This window comes from Aquarana catesbeiana, linkage group LG12, assembly GCF_042186555.1.
Source record: "Aquarana catesbeiana isolate 2022-GZ linkage group LG12, ASM4218655v1, whole genome shotgun sequence".
NCBI classification, from domain to species: domain Eukaryota; kingdom Metazoa; phylum Chordata; class Amphibia; order Anura; family Ranidae; genus Aquarana; species Aquarana catesbeiana.
The window spans coordinates 221,323,630-221,346,746 of NC_133335.1; the positions used below are offsets into that span (position 1 = coordinate 221,323,630).

The 23,117-nt window shown below is 45.3% G+C and overlaps 1 protein-coding gene across 2 annotated transcripts in view; it reads left to right on the plus strand.

The window, feature by feature from the left end:
• Window positions 1–23,117, plus strand: part of GCGR (glucagon receptor) — a 111,947-nt gene that overhangs the window by 13,013 nt on the left and 75,817 nt on the right. Inside the window, exon 1 of one of the 2 annotated variants that reach the window (XM_073606736.1) lies at window positions 5,992–6,107. The exons of the other annotated variant lie outside the window; for it this stretch is intronic. The gene's annotated coding sequence lies outside the window, so the exon portion shown is untranslated. Of the gene's footprint in view, window positions 1–5,991; window positions 6,108–23,117 lie in introns of those variants that run through there. 2 annotated transcript variants of the gene reach the window in all.

Sequence of the window (23,117 nt, forward strand, 5' to 3'; positions counted from 1 at the left end):
AAGCCAGACTGTATTTCTTCCTGGATCTCATCCTTGCAGATCTCGCACATGCTCAGTGCAGCACAAGCAGTGTAATAGGTTTCAGGTCAGTTTTCCATAGCAACGGCAGTGTCAGAGGAAGTTGCCGCCCCTTCCCAGAAGGCATTGCAAACAGGAAATGATGCGATGGGCCGTGGCCAGGGAGGAGGAAGTGAAAAACGAATACAGCAGATATACAGTAGGTGCTGAGAAAAAAATTTAAAAATATCCAATTCGTTTACAGTGCGCAGTTTAGTGAGGGATGCTGAAGAGTTGTAAAAGTGGGTGGAGCTCCACTTTAAATAAAAAAAATAAAAAAACTTTTATAAACATTGAAAGTAAAAGAAAATCCCCATGTTTTGGGTTGCCCCAGAAAAGTAATAGAGGGGAAATCTTCCAATGGGGGACACAAGTTCTGATAACCTGGGGGTCCCCAAGGAATTCCCCTAATTTGCAGAGATATACTCTCATTTCCTGTTTTGGCTATGGGACAGGAAGTGAAGTTAAATCTCCCCAATGGGACATAGATGGCAAAAATAAACCTTACAGGGGTTATAACCCTCCCTTCTTTTATCCAAAATGGGGGGGGGGTTAATAAAAATATTAAAAACACCCCTATCGCCCCCATGCACTTTTAAATGAGTGACTCCTTCGCTGAAGCCTTATGGGGGAAGGGTGCAAATGTCGCCACAATGTCGACTGTTGAAGACCTCTAGGAAAGTGAAGGCACAGGCTGAATATATCAAAATAATATATGAATATGTGTATGAAAATATCAGTTTTGCGTGGAGGATTGGGGAAGAGAAGGGTGTCCTTTTTTTTGGATAAATCTACACTCACCGGCCACTTTATTAGGTACACCTTGCTACTACTGTGTTGGACCCCCTTTTGCCTTCATTCTTGGTGGCATAGATTCAACAAGGTGTTGGAGACATTCCTCAGAGATTTTGGTCCATAGTGACATGATGGCATCACGCAGTTGCTGCAGATTTGTCGGCTGCACATCCATGATACCAATCTCCCGTTCCACCACATCCCAAAGGTGCTCTATTGGATGAGATGTGGTGAGTGTGGAGGCCATTGGAGTACAGAGACCTCATTGTCCAGTGGTGAGATGATTGGAGATTTGTGACATGGTGCATTATCCTGCTGGAAGGAGCCATCAGAAGATGTGTACACTGTAGTCATAAAGGGATGGACATGGTCAGCAACAATACTCAGGGAGGCCGTGGCATTTAAACAATGCTCAATTGGTACTAAGGGGCCCAAAGTGTGCCAAAAAGATATCCCTCCCACCATTACACCCCCAGCCTGAACCGGTGATACAAGGCAGGATGGATCCATGCTTTCATGTTTACACCAAATTCTGACCCGACCATCTGAATGTCGCAGCTGAAATCCAGACTCATCAGACCAGGCAACGTTTTTCCAATTTTCTATCATCCAATTTTGGTGATCTGTGCGAATTGTAGCCTCGGTTTCCTGTTCTTAGATGACAGGAGTGGCACCCGGTGTGGTCTTCTGCTGCTGTAGCCCATCCGCTTCAAGGTTGGATGTGTTGTGCGTTCAGAGATGGTATTCTGCATACCTTGGGTGTAACGAGCGGTTATTTGAGTTACTGTTGCCTTTCTATCATCTGGAACCAGTCTGCCCATTCTCCTCTGACCCCAACCAGGCATTTTCCTCCACACAACTGCCGCTCACTGGATATTTTCTCTTTTTCGGACCATTCTCTGTAAACCCGAGAGATGGTTGTGTGTGAAAATCCCAGCAGATCAGTAGTTTTTGACATACTCAGACCAGCCCGTCTGGCACCAACAACCATGCCACGTTCAAAGTTCCCCTTTCTGCCCCATTCTGATGCTCAGTTTGAAGTTCGGCAAGTCGTCTTCACCACGTCTCGATGGTGAAATTCATTGAGTTGCTGCCATGTAATTGGCTGATTTAGCAATTTGTGTCACCAAGCAATTGAACAGGTGTACCTAATAAAGTGGCCGGTGAGTGTATATTACATACAACAAGCTTAAAAATGAGCTGAGCTGGTGAGTTTTATTGTGTGGTGTGACCTTCCCATAGATGTGTCTCCTGTGGTGGTTCCCATGGGAATCGGGGGGTTCGGAGTCACGTAGCCCCATGTTGGGGAAGCTCTCGCTTAACGACAACAAAGAGGTGGAAAAGGTCCGCTCGGTTAGTTCTATCTGAATTGTGACTGGCGGGGGTGGGGAGGGGGGGTTACTGCGGTGTCCTAATTGGTGTCACCGGCCACCTGCGTGGGAACGGGGCAGATGTCAGAGGGGCCCGGGATCTGCCAGGGCGGCGGCGGCGGTGGGAAGGCGGCTACGGCTAGCTTCACATCTCTGCATCTGGGGAATGCGGTAACCCATTGATTTTGCGCACAGTCACTATAGGTTACTGTAGTACTCAATAAATATGCTGCTAGTGGAGTAACCCAGAGCAACCATTCGGAATCCATCTGACTGCGGTCCTCTGAGACCTGCTTTGTTGCTATGGGTTACCGTGCTTCGCGACGTCTGATCTTGTTTTTCTAATACAGGTTAGAGCTGAAGTGTCTGGTTGCTATGGGCAACCGGTGTCTTCCCCTTGTCTTGGGGTTCTTTCAGATGAGTGCACAGAAGGCGGGGGAAGGCAAATGAGCCGTGGTTTTACTGCCCCCCCCCCCCCCCCCCCGACTATCCAGCTAAATTCTACTATTGAGCTGGGTGAGGATGCTGCGACTGTTTGCATTGTAGCGGTGGCGATTTTAACTCGGCAACAGGAAGCGTGCCGCAACCACAAGCTCGTTGTTTCAGTGTGGTATTTTAACCACTTCAGCTCCAGAAGATTTTATCCCGTCCATGACCAGGCCACATTTTTTTTTTTTTTGCTATGCCACATTGGATTACTTTAACAGACAATTGTGTGGTCATGCAGTGCTTTACCCAAACATACATTTTTATATCATTTTTTTTTCACACAAATGGAGCTTTCTTTGGGTGGTATTTATTCACTTTTTTATTTTTTTTATTTTATAAACGAGAGATTTTTTTTTTTTTTTTTTTTTTTTTTTTTTTTACTTTCTGCTATAAAACATGACCAATAAAAAAATAACAAACAAAAAAAAAACGAATCTCTCTCTTAATACTTTTTTTGGCCAAAATGTATTCTACTACATGTCTTTGGTAAAAGAAATCCCAATAGGTGTATATTGATTGGTTTGTGTGAAAGTTATAGCGTGTATTAACTATGGTGTAATGTGTAAAAAAAAAAAAAAAAAAATGTTTGTTGATAGATTAGTAATGGCGGAATACACCGCTCCTAAAACGCACCTGCCTTTAAACACAATGGCCAGCGCTGCCGAAGCGCCTGCGAAGCGCAGCAGCAGGGCTTTTGGCAGCAGCGCTTTTGATCCTTTTTTGGCCGCTAGCGGGGGTTAAAAGCGCCCCGCTAGTGGCCAAAAGGCGCCGCTAAAACTATGATACAGCGCTGCTAAAAATAGTGGCGCTTTCCCGCCGATGCCCAACCCCCCCCCCCACCCCAGTTTGAAAGTGCCCTTAACATCCCGCTGCAAGCGCATCACTCCAGTGTGAAAGCCCTCAGGCTTCCACACTTCGAGTGAAAGGAGACGCTTTTTTCAGGCGCCTGAAAAACGCTGGCAGTGTGAAAGGGGTCTATTACAGTGATCAATGATAATAATATGCACTGTCACTGTACTAATGACACTGGGCAGGAATGGGGTTAAGGTTAACATCTAGAGCGATCAAGGGGTTCACAGGGTTACATGTGTGCCTAACAAGTGTGTGTGTGTGTGTGTGTGTGTGTGTGTGTGTGTGTGTGTGTACTGTGTGTTGCTTTTTCTGGGGATCTAGTTGTTTTAATTCCCTGCTTCCCCTGTCACTGAACACAGCTCTGTGTTCTTTACATTCACAGAGCTGTGTTCAGCGAAGCTCAGAGCTGATCGCTGGGTGCCGGCGGTCAATCATTGGCCGAGACCCGGTGATTGGCATGTGCTGTGACGAACCACACCACAGACGGGCGGGTGGAAGCGTGAGCCCCCTACCGGGAAATATATATATATAATTTTTTTTTTTTTTTTTTTAAATTGTCAGTCCTTCCTTTTTTTAATAGCGCAAAAAAAACCAAAAAAAAAACAGGGCTTATTAGATGCCACCAAAAGAGGGGGGAAAAAAGGACATAAATGTTACTTGTGTACAGCGTTGCACGACCGCGGAAATTGTCAGCTAAAGTACCGCAGTGCTGTTTAGCAAAAATGGCCTTTCACACTGGGGCCGCGTTAGTGCTAAAGCTCCGCTCGCTTTAGCGCTGTTTAAGCGGCGCTTTTCGGCCGCTGGGGGGGGGGTCGCTTTTAACCCCAAAGTCGGGATTAAAAACGCCTAGGTTGCGGCACTTTCCGAAGCGCTTTTTTAGGCGCTTTGGAAGCGCTGCCCATTCATTTTAATGGGCAGAGCATTTTGGGAGCGCTGTATACAGCACTCCCAAACCACCCCAAAGGTGCTGCTTGCAGGACTTTTCCTAACGGGACCTCCCAACTTTTTGAGATGGGAATGAGGGACACCTATTGGCAAAAGTATGCAGGTATAGGACACACCCCCTGCCACACCTTTTATTAAAGGAGAATTGTACAATAAACTGAGATTGGTTAGAACCACAAGTGCTTTTTTTACCACTACTATTCCTTTATATTGGCTTTTGGAATTTACAGATACAGAAATTTAGAAATCAGATGAAAGGTTTAGCACTGGAAAACACTTTAGATAAAAAGTGCTTTTTATATACAACTATATAGATCAGACCAAAATGAGGGACAGAGGGACATTGCTCCAAATCAGGGACAGTTGGCAGCTATGCAAGCGCACCGCCGCAGTGTGAAAAGACCCACTGAAATGAATGGGAAGCGGTTTTCAGGTGATATTTAGAGGCTATTATTATTATTATTATTATTATAATAATTTTTATACAGGATTTATATAGCGCCAACAATTTACGCAGCGCGTTACAATATAAAAGGGAGACAATACAGTTATAATACAATAATATACAAGAGGATCAAGAGGGCCCTGCTCAGAAGAGCTTACAATCTAATAGGGTGGGGCAGGTGGTACAAAAGGTTGTAACTGTGGGGAATGAGCTGGTGGAAGTGGTAGAAGATTAGTTGGAGACGTGATAGGCTTTTCTGAAGAGATGAGTTTTCAGGGATCGCCTGAAGGTAGCAAGAGTAGGGGATAGCCGGAATGGTGGAGGTAGCGAGTTCCAGAGGATGGGAGAGGATCTGGAGAAATCCTGGCGACGAGCATGGGAGGAGGAGACGAGGGAGCTTGAGAGTAGGAGGTTTTGAGAAGATAGAAGATGATGGAAGTGGTAGAAGATTAGTTGGAGACGTGATAGGCTTCCCTGAAGAGATGAGTTTTCAGGGATCGCCTGAAGGTATTTCTAGCGCTAAAACGCCTGGTGTGAAAGGGGTCTAAATCTTACGAAGGTCAAGCGGTTAAGAATTTATGGCACTCTGCACATCCGCTAAAGTGCAGCACATTCCTAGATTGTAAGCTCTATGGAGCCGGGCCCCCTGATCCCTCCTGTATTGAATTGTATTGTAAGTGTACTGTCTGCCTTCATGTTGTAAAGCGCTGCGCAAACTGTTAGCACTGTATAAATCCTGTATAATAAATTCTCTGACTGTCATTTTGCACGCGTTCTCAACACGCAGAGATGTGAGCCCAGCCTAAATAAAAGTGATTCACTGCGGATCTTTTTTCGATACTGTAAAAAGAGTCCTTATGAACTGTCCCCCTGTCTATGTGGTTGTACTACACCACGGCTCATGCAGCAGCTCGCTATCCAAAACCCAGAGACCTGACTCTCGCCTCTGAACTTTTGTAACGCCGCCCAGGGCCTGATTCACCGACACTCCGGCTTGGCCGTATTCCCTGCCGTCACTCGTTTGGACTTTGTTAATTTATAACGCGTGTCGTTCGCCGAGCATTTCCTGGGTTGTGCAATGAGCTGCAGGTTACTGATCGCCTGACGGCTGCAAAATGGGAACCAGCAGGTGCGCGTCTGTACAGGACAGGCCGGTATGGAAATTCTACATATAGACTGATTTCCTATAGAGATTGCTTCATAGTACGTCTGGGCGGCAGCACTCCGGTCAAACATTAATTTTCTATGATGCAGAAGGAATGGCTCACACGCTCACGTTTTTCCCCTTCTTGCTTAGCGGTAGGGCTAGGTTCAGAGTTTGTGCGATGCGGGAATGCACGCAAAAAAAACGCACATTTCGTAATGCACAAAAAAAAAAAAAAAATCCCTTCTATAAGAGTGCAGCGGTCCTTAACCACTTCAGCCCCGGACCATTTGGTTGGCCAAAGACCAGAGCACTTTTTGCGATTCGGCACTGCGGCACTTTAACTGACAATTGCGCGGTCGTGCGACGTGGCTCCCAAACAAAATTGCCGTCCTTTTTTCCCCACAAATAGAGCTTTCTTTTGGTGGTATTTGATCATCTCTGCGTTTTTTATTTTTTGCGCTATAAACAAAAAAAGAGCGACAATTTTGTAAAAAAAAAGCAATATTTTTTGCTTTTTGCTATAATAAATATCCCCCCAAAATATATAAAAAAAACTTTTTTTTTTTCCCTCAGTTTAGGTCGATATGTATTCTTCAACATATTTTTGGTAAAAAAAAAAATCGCAATAAGCATTAATTGATTGGTTTGCGCAAAAAATATAGTGTCTACAAAATAGGGGATAGTTTTTAATGGCATTTTTATTAAGTTTTTTTTTTTTTTTTTTTTTTTTTTACTAGTAATGGAGTGCGACATTATGGCGGACAATTCGGACACTTTTGGCGCGATTTTGGGGCCATTCACATTTCTACAGCGATAGGCTTTCCTGAAACAAACTGAAACAAACTGTATGATTGAATTGGTTCTGATATCGCTGTTTTACTAACCTGACAGCTTATTATTCTAAATAGGAAACCTTCATTTTGTTTGCAAATACTAAAGGTTCTAACTACCAGCAAGAATCAGTCCTTACATTTAAAGAGCACCTGTCATTTCAGATCCATCATGGTAGCGCCTATTAGCAGGCATCCACTCACCTGCTGCCGCCACGTCCCTCACCTTGTTGTGTCACTGCCACATCACCAGCCGTCCCATTAAAGTGAATAGGACTGTCGGTGAGTCAAAAGCGGGGCAGAGGAGGAGCCGCTGCGGGACAGAAATTACAGTTGCTCTTTAAAAATTATGATTTGATTCGAGTAGATTTAAATCGAGCCTTTTTACTAGCGATTCTAAATCGACTTGAGTTAAATAAAATCCACCCTGCGGCAGCCTATTAATTGCAACACACAAAAAAAAGAGCATAGATGTGAATGGAGCCTCCTAATCCCCAGTGGCTTTTTGTTTTAGCCCCCCTGTTCACACCAGAGTGACCTGTCATGGGATTTGACAGGTCGCACCCTATTGTCAGCAATAGTGCTGTTCAAATCAGTCCGATGCCAAGTTTGTGGTGCCGCGTCAATTTGAAAAAAGTAGTTCCTGCATTACTTTTGGAGATTTCAGATGTGACTTACATAGATATCTGTGCAAGAAGCCACACAGATGTCTTCCAATCCAAGTCGCACCTGAATTCACACTGGCATGCGGCTTTGAAATCATGTGATTTTATTTATTTATTTATTTTCAGATGAAGTTGCACGATTTCAAAGCCGCTTTCAATGTGAACAAAGGCTTACTGTAGGTGGATTCGGGGAAGGTTTAGAACATCTAAGGTTTTTCATACCTCCCAACATTAGAAATTGGCAAGGGAATTGATTGCTGAGCCGTCCCTTCCCGGGAGAGCACAATGATTGCTGTTAGCGGCTATAATCGCATTGCTAAAAATCATGCTGGATGTACCCAAGTTGATGTACCAATCAGCCTGCCCATATATGGATGGATGTGTGTGTGTGTGTGTGTGTGTGTGTGTGTATGTGTATATATATATATATATATATATATATATATATATATATATATATATATATATATATATATATATATATATATATATATATAGATATATATATATATATATATATATATATATATATATATATATCTATATATATATATATATATATATATATCTCTCTATCTTCTCTTCTCTCTTCTTCTTCTCTTCTCTCTTCTTCTTCTCTTCTCTCTTCTTCTTCTCTTCTCTCTTCTTCTTCTCTTCTCTCTTCTTCTTCTCTTCTTCTCTCTTCTTCTCTTCTTCTTCTTCTCTTCTCTCTTCTTCTTCTCTTCTTCTCTTCTTCTTCTTCTCTTCTTCTCTTCTTCTTCTTCTCTTCTTCTCTTCTTCTTCTCTCTATATCAGCTCAGCAAGGACTGGCCAAGATTTGGTCCATGTATGGCCAGCTTAACCACTTGACCCGTGGGAGATTTACACACCCCCCCCCCCCCCTTCATCACCAGGACATTTTTTTGCTATATGGAACTGTGTTATTTTAACTGACAATTGCACAGTTGTGCAACATTGTACCCAAATAAAATGTACGTCCTCCCCCCCCACACACACACACACAGAAATGGAGCTTTCTTTTGATGGCATTTGATCACCTTTGCGTTTTTTTAATTTTTACGCTATAAACAAAAAAAAAAAAACGTAAATTAAAAAAAAAAAAAAAAAACTATATTTTTTACTTTCTGCTATAATACATATCAAAAAAAAAAAGTAAAAACAAATTTCTTCATCAATTTAGGCCAATATGTATTCTGCTACATATTTTTGGTAAAAGAAAAAAAAAAAATCCCAATAAGCGTGTATTGATTGGTTTGCGCAAAAGTTATAGCGTCTACAAACTAGGGGATAGATTTAGGGACTTTTATTTTTTTACTGGTAACTTAAAGTGGAGTTCCACCCCAAAAAAACAAAAAAAAATTAGTAATGTGCTTAAAAAAAATAAAAAAAAAACATTTGGAGAAATTTTATTTTTTTATTTTTTTTACTCCCCTCTAAATGCCTGTTGCTAGGGGGTCCCTCGTAGTCTGCCTCCTTCGGTGCCTGGGCTCCTGACATCACTTCCCTCGGCACAGGAAGGGAGATCGCCTCTTCCCCCCCCTCCCTCTTGTCAATCATCTGGGACACGTATCCAGGTTCCAGATGATTGCGAGGCCAGTGACGGCATGCGCAGTGGGTGCCCGACTGTGCCCACAGTTAAAATGACGGCGCCGCCGAGCGGAGGGCTGGACGAGCGGGGCTTCGTTCCCCCGCATCGCTGGACCCTGGGACAGGTAAGTGTCAGATTAAATGTCAGCAGCTGCAGTATTTGTAGCTGCTGACTTTTATTTATTTTTTTTTTTTTTAAAGTGGTGTTCCCATTTAACTACAAAAAAAAAAACTATTTTTTTACTTTCTGCTCTAAAAACTCAAAATAATAAAAAAAATTTAAAAAAATCAAATTTCTTCATAAATTTAGGCCAATATGTTGACCGCCCCCTTCGATGATGCCCCAGGAAGCAGCATGCTTAGGATCCTACGAGGCTTTAAAACATTTATTATATAGGAGTCCTAAGCCTCCCCATAGTCTCGCTAGCTCCATGCGCTGTATACTGAAGGCTTGGGGTGTGGTTCATGGCTCTGCACCCCAGGGACCTCACAGGTTCTCTCCACATATACCTTTGTGGAAAAACCCAAACCGGACCCACTTTTATTTGTACTCTGACTAGGGTTGCCACTTTGTTTTCTTCAAGCCAAACCTAAACACTTTAGCGGCGGGCAGCAAATATATATATATTTTGGGCGCTCCAAGGAGATTAGTAATGTGGTGTACATAATGCCCCCTCACCCTTCACAGTGCCCCCTCCCCCTTTTGTCAGTTCCTGTTCTGAGCCACATTCCTGTCTGGATTTCAGGCCTGAAACCCGGACACATGATTCAAAACCTGTACTGTCCGGGTGAAACGCGGACAGGTGCAGGGATGGACTGGCCATTGGGACTGCCGGGAGATTCCCGGTGGGCCGATGGCTCAGTCTGGGCCACTTTCACTTTCAGGCGCATCTGCGGTGCGCGGTGATCTACCCGTCAACCGCCAACAGCTGGCGCCTGACGGGTAGATCGAGATTAGTCAGCATGCAGAGTAGCGCAGGGAGCTTCTGTAGTAATAAGTTCTCTCTCGTGTCATCACGCTGTTCTCCTGCGGCCCCACCCCCTCCTCTCTTCTCGTCTATACCAATTGGCTTGTAGGATCATCTGGTATAGACAAGAAGAGAGGAGGGGGCGGGGCCGCCGGAGAACAGCGTGATGACACGAGAGAGAACTTATTACTACAGAAGCTCCCTGCGCTACTCTGCATGCTGGCTAGTAAGACCCCACAATGTGCCCTGATGATGTGCTATGTGCCCCATCATGTGCCCCGCTATGTGCCCCGCTATGTGCCCCATCATGTGCCCCGCTATGTGCCCCATCATGTGCCCCATCATGTGCCCCGATGTGCTATGTGCCCCATCACCCCATCATGTGCCCCATCATGTGCCCCGATGTGCTATGTTCCCCATCATGTGCCCTGATGTGCTATGTGCCCCATCATGTGCCCTGATGTGCTATGTGCCCCATCATGTGCCCCATCATGTGCCCCAAGGTGCTATGTGCCCCATCATGTGCCCCATCATGTGCCCCGATGTGCTATGTTCCCCATCATGTGCCCCGATGTGCTATGTGCCCCATCATGTGCCCCGATGTGCTATGTGCCCCGATGTGCTATGTGCCCCATCATGTGCCCTGATGTGCTATGTGCGCCCTGATGTGCCCCATGCCCTGATGTGCCCCGATGTGCCATGTGCCATGTAGCCTGATGTGCCCCATCATGTGCCCTGATGTGCCATAATGTGCCCTGATGTGCCATGTGCCCCGTGTCCTAATATGCCATGTGGCCTGATGTGCCATGTGCCCCATAATGTGCCCCATCATGTGCCCTGATGTGCCATGTGCCCTGATGTACCATGTGGCCTGATGTGCCCCATGCCCTGATGTGCGATGTGCCCCATAATGTGCCCTGATGTGCCCCGTGCCCTGATGTGCCATAATGTGCCCTGATGTGCCCCGTGCCCTGATGTGCCCCGTGCCCTGATGTGCCCCATGTCCTGATGTGCCCTGATGTGCCATGTGCACTGATGTGCTATGTGCCCCGTGCCCTGATGTGCCACGTGCCCTGATGTGCTATGTGCCCTGATGTGCCCTGATGCGCTATGTGCCCTGATGTGCTATGTGCCCTGATGTGCTATGTGCCCTGATGTGCTATGTGCCCTGATGTGCTGTGTCCCGATGTCCTATGCCCTGATGTGCCTTGTGCCCCGATGTGCTGTGCCCTGATGTCCTGTGCCCCGGTGTGCTGTGCCTCAATGTCGTGTGCTCTGATGTTCTGTGCCCTGATGTGCTGTGTCCTGATGTGCTATACCCTGATGTACTGTGCCCTGATGTGTTGTGCCCTATTAGCTGATGTGCTGGGCTCTGTACCCTGATGTGCTGTGCACTGTACCCTGATATGTTGTGCCCTGTACGCTGATGTACTGGGCACTGTACCCTGATATGTTGTGCCCTGTACGCTGATGTGCTGGGCACTGTACCCTGATATGTTGTGCCCTGTACGCTGATGTGCTGGGCACTGTACCCTGATATGTTGTGCCCTGTACGCTGATGTGCTGGGCACTGTACCCTGATATGTTGTGCCCTGTACGCTGATGTGCTGGGCACTGTACCCTGATATGTTGTGCCCTGTACGCTGATGTGCTGGGCACTGTACCCTGATATGTTGTGCCCTGTACGCTGATGTGCTGGGCACTGTACCCTGATATGTTGTGCCCTGTACGCTGATGTGCTGGGCACTGTACCCTGATATGTTGTGCCCTGTACGCTGATGTGCTGGGCACTGTACCCTGATATGTTGTGCCCTGTACGCTGATGTGCTGGGCACTGTACCCTGATATGTTGTGCCCTGTACGCTGATGTGCTGGGCACTGTACCCTGATATGTTGTGCCCTGTACGCTGATGTGCTGGGCACTGTACCCTGATATGTTGTGCCCTGTACGCTGATGTACTGGGCACTGTACCCTGATATGTTGTGCCCTGTACGCTGATGTGCTGGGCACTGTACCCTGATATGTTGTGCACTGTATGCTGATGTACTGGGCTCTGTACTAGAGGTCGACCGATATGGGTTTTTCTCTGGCCGATGCCAAAGCCGATATTTAGAAATCGCGGTGGCCGATGGCCGATATATGATGCCGATTTTTTTTTTTTTTTTTCCCTTCATCTCATAAAATCTAACAGTTAGACCCCTTTCACACTGGGGCGTTTTTCAGGCGCTTTTGGGCTAAAAATAGCGCCTGTAAAACGGCTCCCCTGCAGTCTGTGTGAAAGCTCGAGTGCTTTCACAATGAGGCGATGCGCTGGCAGGATGTTAAAAAAAAAGTCCTGCAAGCAGCATCTTTGGAGCGGTGCATACCACTGCTCCACCACTCCTGCCCATTGAAATGAATGCGCACCGCTGCCGAAGCGCCTGCAAAGCGTTTCGGCAGCAGCGCTTCAGGGGCGCATTTAACCCCTTCTTCGGCCGCTAGCTGGGTTATAAGCCGAATAGCGCTGCTAAAATGACGGTAAAGCGCCGCTAAAACTAACAGCGTTTTACCGTCAACGCATGTCCGCTCCAGTGTGTAAGCAGTCTTAAGTAATAAGTGATACAGAAAATTTTTTATATTTAAACATTTATTAAACAAAACAAACCTCCAATCAGTTCACTTGTATGTATAATTTAGATTAAAAAAAATAACTATATCTTAAATATTAAATACACAAAAACAGATAATCAAAACTTTTGGACGAAAAAAAATGGGCTAACTTTACTGCTTTTTTTTTTTTTTTTTTTTTATTTCATTAGTGTATTTTTTCAAAAAAAATTGCGTTTGAAAGACCGCTGCGCAAATACCGTGTGACATAAAATATTGCAACAACCGCTATTTTATTCCCTAGGGTCTCTGCTAGAAAAAATATATATATAATGTTTGGGGGTTCTAAGTGATTTTCTAGCAGAAAATACAGGATTTTTACTTGTAAGCAACAAGTGTCAGAAAAGATTTAGTCTTTAAATGGTTAAACTGAGAACTTCTCCACAGAGTTGTCTATTGATAAAAGAACCTGAAGAGATACAATGTATCTTCTTATCAGACTTGGCAGGCTGCCCAGAGGAGGAGAGAAGAAAACTTCAGACAACTTGCATTGACTTTTATTACAGAAGTCATTTGCAAGTCCCGCTGAAGGTATAATCGGCTTTTTTTATCAGCACAATCGGCGATGCCGATTAAGTAAAAAAAGCCAAATATCGGCCGATATATCGGTCGACCTCTACTCTGTACCCTGATGTGCTGTGCCCTGTACCCTGATGTGCTGTACCCTGATGTGCTGTGCCCTGTACCCTGATGTGCTGTACCCTGATGTGCTGTGCCCTGATGTGCCTTTAGCCCTGATGTGTTGTGCCCTGATGTGCCTTGTGCCCTGATGTGCTGGGCTCTGTACCCTGATGTGGCCTGATGTACCGTGCCCTGATGTGTTGTGCCCTGGGCCGGTCTGGATGAAGTCCAGGGCCACATTTTTGTCCAAGTCCAGCCCTGGACAGGTGGCAACCCTAACCCTGACCCAATAGTCTGGACCAACTTGGCTCTCTGAAAATCTTTGCGTTAAAGGCACAGTACAAACCACCTAATACCCTTTTTTTTTTTTTTAGGTACTTACAATTACAACACTGTTTTCAGTCTCAATTTGGCCCCAGTCACATTTCCTTAGAAGTTTAATGATATGGAATTGTTGGATGAGGAGTTGGTAAAACCTTTGTCCACTAGATATAAATATGCTTTTTCCAGAAACTACTACACTGCTACGACCTTGGGAAGTAGTGGCTCCTGGCCAATATCAGGAGGAATGGAAGGATGTTTGGGAAGCTCCCTTTACCAGATTAGTCTCAATTAGAGTCCGCTTCATACACTTCAATTTCATACATGGGGTCTATCTCACACTTGCTAAGATATTTGGGAACCAATCCTCCCTTTTGCTGGCGCTATTCCACACCAGCTGCGGATTTCATGCATGTCTTTTTGGGACTGTCCGGCTCATAGGTCCCTTCTGGAGGGAGGTTTTGGCCTACATGACTTCTATAACCAGCATCTCTGTCCCCTTCTCCATAGAAGTGTATCTAATGCCGCTTACACACGGTCGGACTTTTCGGCTACAAAAGTCTGACGGACGCCGATGGACCAAATCCGGCGGACAATCCGATCGTGTGTGGGCTTCACCGGACCTTCAGCGGACTTTTCCAGCCACAAATCTGTCGGACTTTAGATTTGGAACATGCTTCAAATCTTTACGTCGTAACTCCGCAGGATCCAGAAATCCGCTCCTCTGTATGCTAGTCCGATGGACAAAAACCGACGCTAGGGCAGCTATTGGCTATTGACTATCAACTTCCTTATTTTAGTCCGGTGTACGTCATCACGTACGAATCCGTCTGACGAATCCGTCTGATCATGTGTAAGCAAGTCCGGTCGTTAGAAAGTCCGCCAAAAGTACATCGAAAGTCTGTCGGACAGGCTGTCGGACTTTTGTAGCTGAAAAGTCCGACCGTGTGTACGCGGCATAAGAACCACTTCAATAACGGGCACTTTCACTCCCTTCCTGCCCAGGCCAGTTTTCAGTTTTTTAGTCCTGTCACACTTCTAATGAGAATTGCACGGTCATGCAATTCTGTACCCAAAGGAAATTTTTATCTTTTTTTTTTTTATTTTTTTTTTTATTTTTTTAAACACTGGGTTTTTTATTTGTTGCTAAACAAATAAAAAAAAATTTTGAGAATTTTTTTTTTTCTTTCGTTTCTATTACAAAATTTTGTAAATAAGTAATTTTTCTCCTTCACTGATGTGCACTGATAGGCGGCACTGATGAGGCACTGAAAGGCAGCACCGATGGGCTGCACTGATAGATAGCCCTGATGGGCAGCCTTTATGGGCATTAATGGGCACTGATGGGCGGCACTGATGAGGAGGCACTGACGGGCATCACTGATGAGGAGGCACTGACAGAAATCACGGATGAGGAGGCACTGACGGGCATCACGGATGAGGAGGCACTGACGGGCATCACGGATGAGGAGGCACTGACGGGCATCACGGATGAGGAGGCACTGACGGGCATCACGGATGAGGAGGCACTGACGGGCATCACGGATGAGGAGGCACTGACGGGCATCACGGATGAGGAGGCACTGACGGGCATCAGGGATGAGGAGGCACTGACGGGCATCAGGGATGAGGAGGCACTGACGGGCATCAGGGATGAGGAGGCACTGACGGGCATCAGGGATGAGGAGGCACTGACGGGCATCAGGGATGAGGAGGCACTGACAGGTGGCATTGATGGGCACTGATAGGCGGCACTGATAGGCAGCACTGATAGGGCACTAAAAGGCAGCACTGATAGGGGAACTGATAGATGGCCTTTATGGGCACTGACAGGCACCACTGGTCACTGACAGTCACTACTGGTGGGCACTGAAAGGCAGCATTGATGGGCAATAACGGGCATCACTGGTGGGCACTAAGAGGTGGCATTGATAGGCAGCACTGATGGGCACTGAAAGGCACCACTGGTGGGGCACTGGCAGACATCACTGATGGGTGCTGCACTGATGATCAATGCACCAATTATCAGCACAGACCCCCCGTCAGGAGAGCCACGGATCGGCTCTCCTTTACTCGCGCCCTGTCAATGCAAGTAGAGGAATGCTGATAACCAGCACTTCCTAATTACACTGTAATTGGACACAGCTGGTCACGTGGTAAAAAGCCTACATCATAAGGTCTTTACCGTGATTGGAGGTGCGGTGTGTCCGGGGCGCGCACAGCGGCTTGTTCTGAAGGATGTCATATGACGTCCAGCCAGGACAATGGAGCCCCGGCCTGGCCATCATTCTGCTATAGGCTGGGTGGGAATGTGTTAGGCCGGGTTGACTGACTCACTCACCACTGCTAAAGCTATACGTACCCTCCTTACGTTATTGTTGTTTTATGCCAGGAGGTTGATTATACTATCAGTACCATCTATGGCAGTGGAAATCATTGGTGAACAAAGCAGCCCCCCGGTATAAAGCCACATATGTGAATAGGGGTGCATTTACTAAGTCAGACAGGGGCGGACTGACAACTCATGGGGCCCCCGGGCAATAGGAGAAGATTATGGGGCCCCCGGGCAATAGGAGAAGATTATGGGGCCCCCCCAGGCAATAGGAGATTATGGGGCCCCCCAGGCAATAGGAGATTATGGGGGCCCCCCAGGCAATAGGAGAAGATTATGGGGCCCCCGGGCAATAGGAGAAGATTATGGGGCCCCCCAGGCAATAGGAGATTATGGGCCCCCCCAGGCAATAGGAGATTATGGGGGCCCCCCAGGCAATAGGAGAAGATTATGGGGCCCCCGGGCAATAGGAGAAGATTATGGGGCCCCCCAGGCAATAGGAGATTATGGGGGCCCCCCAGGCAATAGGAGAAGATTATGGGGCCCCCGGGCATTAGGAGAAGATTATGGGGCCCCCGGGCATTAGGAGAAGATTATGGGCCCCCCCAGGCAATAGGAGATTACGGGGCCCCCAGGGAATAGATTATGGGGCCACACAGTATACACACACACACACATACAGTATACACATACACACACTGAAAAGGTACTGGAGAGGCAGGGCAGCTATAATCTTGGGATTTTAAAAAAAAAACACCAATTTTTACATACTGTCCCTGGTTTTATTGAGGCTGGCAACCCTGATGAGGCCCCTTAGTGGCATGGGGCCCTCGGGCAGTGCCAGAGTGCTCGAATGGTCAGTCCGCCCCTGAAGTCAGATAAAGTGTGGGGTGGATGGTTGTCTTCTACGGATACGGTTTCCGACTGATTACTGATCACTGAACTCAATTTCTTAGTTGTGTACTTATGGTATAGTCCCCTGATTTTTTTTTTTTTCATAGCTCTAGATTTTATATTCCTTGCTCTGATTGGTGGGGGTGGGGGGAGGTGGGATGAGAGCTGGCCTATTATGTGCATCCTTGAGTGATTTAACATGTGGAGGGGCAGCATTTCACTAGTCTTTCACCTTTATGGGTCACCTAAACACTGGCAATGTTGCTGAGGCTACTATTGGACTATTTTTATTTTGTTTGTTTTAGTTTTTCATTTTGAATTGTTTGGTGATTGTTACATGGCAGCTTTGTATGCTGCAATTTTGTATAGCTTTAAAAATTAAAAAGACAATTTGCCAGCGGGCATCAAGTCCACGGTACCCTCCACTGGGCTACCGCGAATCGCTGGCCGCGCCCTACCCGGTAGAGCCGGATCACACAGTGTGTGTGTGTGCGTGTGTGTGTGCGTGCGCGTGCGTGTGTGTGTGTAATCCGGTGCACAGGTGCCACCCTGTAGCAGTAAGATCTACTATGGGGCGGACCTAAACTGCATGCTGTTTACCTTTTTTGACGCCTATTGGAGCCTATCGCTCCAATCTGGTGCTTCAAAAAAATACCCTGCTGCTGTAATTCTGGTGCCCGAAAAGGGGCCGGGCGCCTGAATAGGGGGTGGCAGCGGTGGCCATAGATGGGTTCATGCATTGCATGAACCTATCTATTGGTGATAGAGGGGTGGCTGGAGAGAGGGGTGGCGCCCATGCGCCCTTATAGACGCACCGCCACTGCTGAGGTCTCTTCTCTTGGGTTCCCAGCTCCGCCCATCTGCAGTCGGTCTGGAAGGGTTTCTCTCAACCCTAATACAGTTCCGGTGTATGTAACTTTATAGAATAGGCAGGTGGTGGAAGCAGAGCGGGAACTCTGGAAGATAATAGACTCTGTTTTTAATTTTATTGTTTTAACCGATCGTATGTCTGAAACGATCGTTCAGTGCCGGGGTGAACAGTAAATTTACTTGCAGCATGCTGATCACTTTTAAAGCTGAACTCCGGGATAAGCAAATATTTTCTAAATACATTTGTCATGTGTATTCTTACTTGAATCTCGATGTGCTTTGCTTATTTCTTACAGATCTGTGCAGCAATCCGGTGTGAGACTTTCTTCCTGTAATGAAGACCGCTCACTGCTGCTCTCCCTCCTTGTGCAGGGTGACCGGTCTTGTCTCCGCCCCCCTCTTGCGGTTTTCTGCAGGCAGCCTTATCTGCCGCTGCTCGCCAGTGTTTCTCGGACTTACCATTTCTGCTGGGTCGCCCGAGAAATGATTCGACTGTGCAGCCGGCTAGTCCCAGAGGCGATCAAAGATTAGACCGTCTTTGATTACCTCTATGGCCTTGGAGGACCGGAGCGATAGTCCAGGCTGGAAGTACTTTTTTTTTTTTTGTTTTCGGATCTTTTGCTTTTTAATGGTAAAGAAGAGATTTGGGGTCTTTTTGACCCCCAGATGTCTCCATAAAGAGGACCTGTCATCCTTATTTCTATTACAAGGGATGTTTACTGAACTTATTCTCGTTTGAGAGGGAGTATGATTTCAATTTACAAATACCGTACTGGTGACCCCACAATAGGGATAAAACTTTTTCGCCGAATGGAGTTTAATAAAACACATGGCTACTCATTAAAATGAGAAAAAAAGCGGTTTAACCTTAAACAACATAGAGGGTTCTTTACTGTAAGAGCGGCAGGGATGTGGAATTCTCTTCCACAGGCGGTGGTCTCAGTGGGGGGCATCGATTAGTTTAAAAAAACTATTAGATAAGCACCAGAACGACCACAACATACAGGGATATACAATGTAATACTGACATATAATCACACACATAGGTTGGACTTGATGAACTTGTGTCTTTTTTCAACCTCACCTACTATGTAACTATGTAATAGGAATAAAAGTGATTTAAAAAAAAAATTAAAGGGATAGTGTAAAAACAAAAAGTAAAATAAATAAGCAAACAAAACATTTAAAACGAGAGCAATAATTCTAGCACAAGACCTCCTCTGTAACTCTAAACGGGTAACCTGTAAAAAATTTTAAAGAGTCGCCTATGGAAACTTTTAAATACCGTAGTTTGTCGCCATTCCACAAGCGTGCGCAATTTTAAAGCATGACATGTTCGGTATCTATATACTCGGCGTAACATAATTTTTCAGATTTTACAAATAAATTGGGGTTTATATTGTGTTTTGTCTTCTTCTTACTTTTTTCTTTTTTCTTCTTTTTTCTTTTAGTGTATTTTCTCCAAAAAAATGGCGTTTGCAAAACCACTGCACAAATACAGTGTGATATAAAAAATTGCAACAATGATCATTTTATTTCCTAGGGTCTCTGCTTATATAAATTATAAAAAGAAATGAAATCAGTATTTTTTTTTGCTAGAAAATTACTTCTAACACCCCCAAACACATATATATAATGTTTGGGGGTTAGAAGTAATTTTCTAGCAAAAAAATACTGATTTTATTTCTTTTTATAATTTATATTATATTTTTATATTATTTATTTATTATTATTTATTTTAGCAGAGACCCTAGGAAATAAAATGATGATTGATACATATATATATAAATAAATATGTTTGGGGGTTAGAAGTAATTTTCTAGCAAAAAAATACTGATTTAAACTTGTAAACAAAGAGTGACAGGAAAAAACAGGTCAGCACGTGGTTGTATGAATTTTTTTTTTTTTATGCGGTTTAGCCTTGAAGGGTTAGTTCACCTTTGCCACAAAACTGCCTATGCAGATAAGGGGCGTCTGTAGATGGAAAAACAAGCTGTGCAGCTCTGACCTTGAATAATGCCCTTGCTATAGATGTAGGCCATTTACATACATTCTGAAGCCTTACTGGACTACTCCCAGGACATTGCTAGGTGAGGCCTAGTCATCACTGCTCACCTCCACCATCACAGGAGGGAGCTCTCAAATGCTGATCTCAGAGCTACTGCATCAGGGGAGAGGAAGAGCTCCCTCCTGTGATGGAGGAGGTGAGCGGTGATGACAAGCCTTCGTGCTAGTTGCCTGGTTGTCATGCTGATCCAACGGCTTCAATATCTTTAATCACTGACCTGAACATGTATGCAGATAATATGACTTATTTCTGATTTTTCTTGTTTTGCATTTATGGCCAGTGACTCGGACAGTATAGAGGTCGGGGGGTCAGCCAGCAGCTATCCCATGCAGTAGGAGGTCATCTATAGGGGCTCCTGCAGGTAGCTTGCTTTGTACCACCTTTCTTTGTGCACTGGTGTGCAGTCATGTTGGAACAGGAAGGGGCCATCCCCAAACAGTTCCTACAAAATTGGGAGCATGAAATTGTCCAAACTGTCTTGGTATGCTGACGCCTTAAGAGTTTCCTTCACTGGAACTAAGGGGCCAACCCAACCCCTGAAAAACAACCCCACACCATAATCCCCCCTCCACCAAATGATTTGGACCAGTGCACAAAGCAAGGTCCATAAGGACATGGATGAGCGAGTTTGGGGTGGAGGAACTTGACTGGCCTGCACAGAGTCCTGACCTCAACCCAGTGCACAAAGCAAGGTGGTACAAAGCAAGGTACTTACAGGAGCCCCCATAGATGACCTCCTACTGCATGAGATAGCTGCTGGCTGACCCTCCAACCTCTCTACTGTCTGAGTCACCAGCCATAAATGCAAAATGAGAAATGGAATGAATTTGAGCGGAGACTGCAAGCCAGGCCTTCTCGTCCAACATCAGTGCCTGACCTCACAAATGTGCTTCTGGAAGAATGGTCAAACATTCCCATAGACACACTCCTAAACCTTGTGGACAGCCTTCCCAGAAGAGCTGAAACTGTTATAGCTGCAAAGGGTGGGCCAACTCAATATTGAACCCTACGGACTAAGACTGGAATGCCATTAAAGTTCATGTGCGTGTAAAGGCAGGCGTCCCAATACTTTTTGGTAATATAGTCTATGTCAGTTGTGAAAGACATGAGCTGGAGATATTCATGCTGAACCTTGCCTGTTGTATTCAGAATGGGGAGATGTTTCTTCTCTTCCTGTCTAGGAGATGCAACAAGAAGTGGTAGGAAATCTCGCCAAAGTGAAGGGATTTCCCTTCCAAGGTGTCACCCAAAATTTGGGATTTCTCCATACTTTCTATCTCGGTAACAATAGTTACCAGGAGAAATAGAGCTGTGAATCTTCACAGTGGGGACACAAACTGCAGAAAAAACTTGGCAAAGGGTCTAAAATTGCCTTATTTTATACAAAAATATAAAAAATAAAAATGTTTGATTTTTACATACACTTTAAGAAGCAGTAAATGATCATCAAGCCGATCCCTAACTGACCTAAGTAGCTACAGGCACTGTGGAGCAATTCATCATTGTAGTTCACTGCTGAGGTACCAACATTTTTCCAGCCAGTTTTATCAGCAGCTTTATTCAACCTGCCCCCCCTCAGCAGCTCAGCTTCCCTTGCACCCCTTCCCTTGCACCCCTTCCCTTGCACCCCTTCCCTTTCACCCCTCTCCCAGCAACGACTCAGCAGCTCAGGTCATTCTGCTTCCCCCTCCCTGCACTAAATCAACACTCCCCTCCCCTCCCAGCAATGTTCCCCCAGTCCCAGCAGTTACTCAACAGCTCATCTCATTCTGCTCTCCCCTCCTTGCAGTGACTCGGCACTGCTCACCCAGCAGTTTTTCTCAGCAGCTCAGCTCCCCCCTCCCAGCAGTGATTTAGCAGAGAACTGAGTAGTGGACTCATTGCTGAGAGTAGCGTGGTGTGGTGCTCTACAACGTAGGTGCTTTTGGGGTGCCATACAAATTGTATGAAACTGCAGCACACCAATACATATAAGATGCGTTCCTCTTTAAATCCAGGACCGCTTTTCAGCTGTAGAGGAATGATAAATGGCTTCATGTTTTCAGAACTGTAAGGAGCCTTGTGACCCCTCTCAACACCCCTCGCAGTACACCCGCTGACTTTAGTCACAAATGTCTAGAGGTGGACAGGAGGCAAAATAAGAAAAAAAAAAATGATTAGTGCTGCCCCCCCACCCCAAGCACTGGTCCACGAGTGGTATTATGGGAAAAGCGGTCCTGGTTTCAGGGTCATGGGATACTTCTGCCTCTGAATGGAAGGTGGAAGTGCAGATCCTCGTGACTCTGCACACAGTTGCGCCTCTTGTGCACGTACAACACTTCGCAGAGTGGGAAATGTATTCGCCGTCATCACTTTTTTTTGTGTCTGAGATCAGCAGCATTGTGAAAGGCCGGCTTTGAAGTGGTGTAGCTGGAGGCAGCAATCCTGGATAAGCTGGGGACTTCTCTCTAGACTGGGGGAAAAAAAAAATAGTTTTAAGAAAATAAATTGCTGAAGTACTGTCATGTACCAGAAATTTTCTGGCAATTCTTTGAAATTAATAAATAATGATCATAGCAAAATAATGAAAATAACAAAAATAAGATAATTGTATAATAACTACTGTTGTTGGCTGTTCTTAATATATTATTGATTATTTGGATAGATAATCCAAATAATAATAATTTTAAAAAATGATAATAGTAAAACATTATTATATATAATATAATATATAAGTTATTATTATTATTATTAATAATAATAAAATAATATTAGAAATTTACTAATAACAATATATCTCCGTTTTACATGTATTCAAGCACGAGGAGCTGAGTAAAGTATTCGTACCCAATTTTAAGAATCTTGGACCCAACCCAAATCTCAATAGAATTTCCTAGAGGTAGGGCCAGTCCACACTCCCAAAGGCTTTAGCTGCATCTAAGGAAAGAATGGCCCTACCTCCCTGGTTATCCACTGGTATCTGCAAATTAGGAAATAGGCATCTACCCTGTTTCCCCGAAAATAAGCCCTACCCTGAAAATAAGACCTACCCTGAAAATAAGACCTACCCTGAAAATAAGACCTACAAGGACTTTAAGGTCTTATTTTCGGGGAAACAGGGTAATATCATGGGCAGTTGATCTAGAGGGGATGAACCCTGATTGGTCAGGGTGTACAAGCGTGCCAATGACTTATGAGGGCCTAGTAGCCATAGGTGTGCCTGGGAACACCCTAA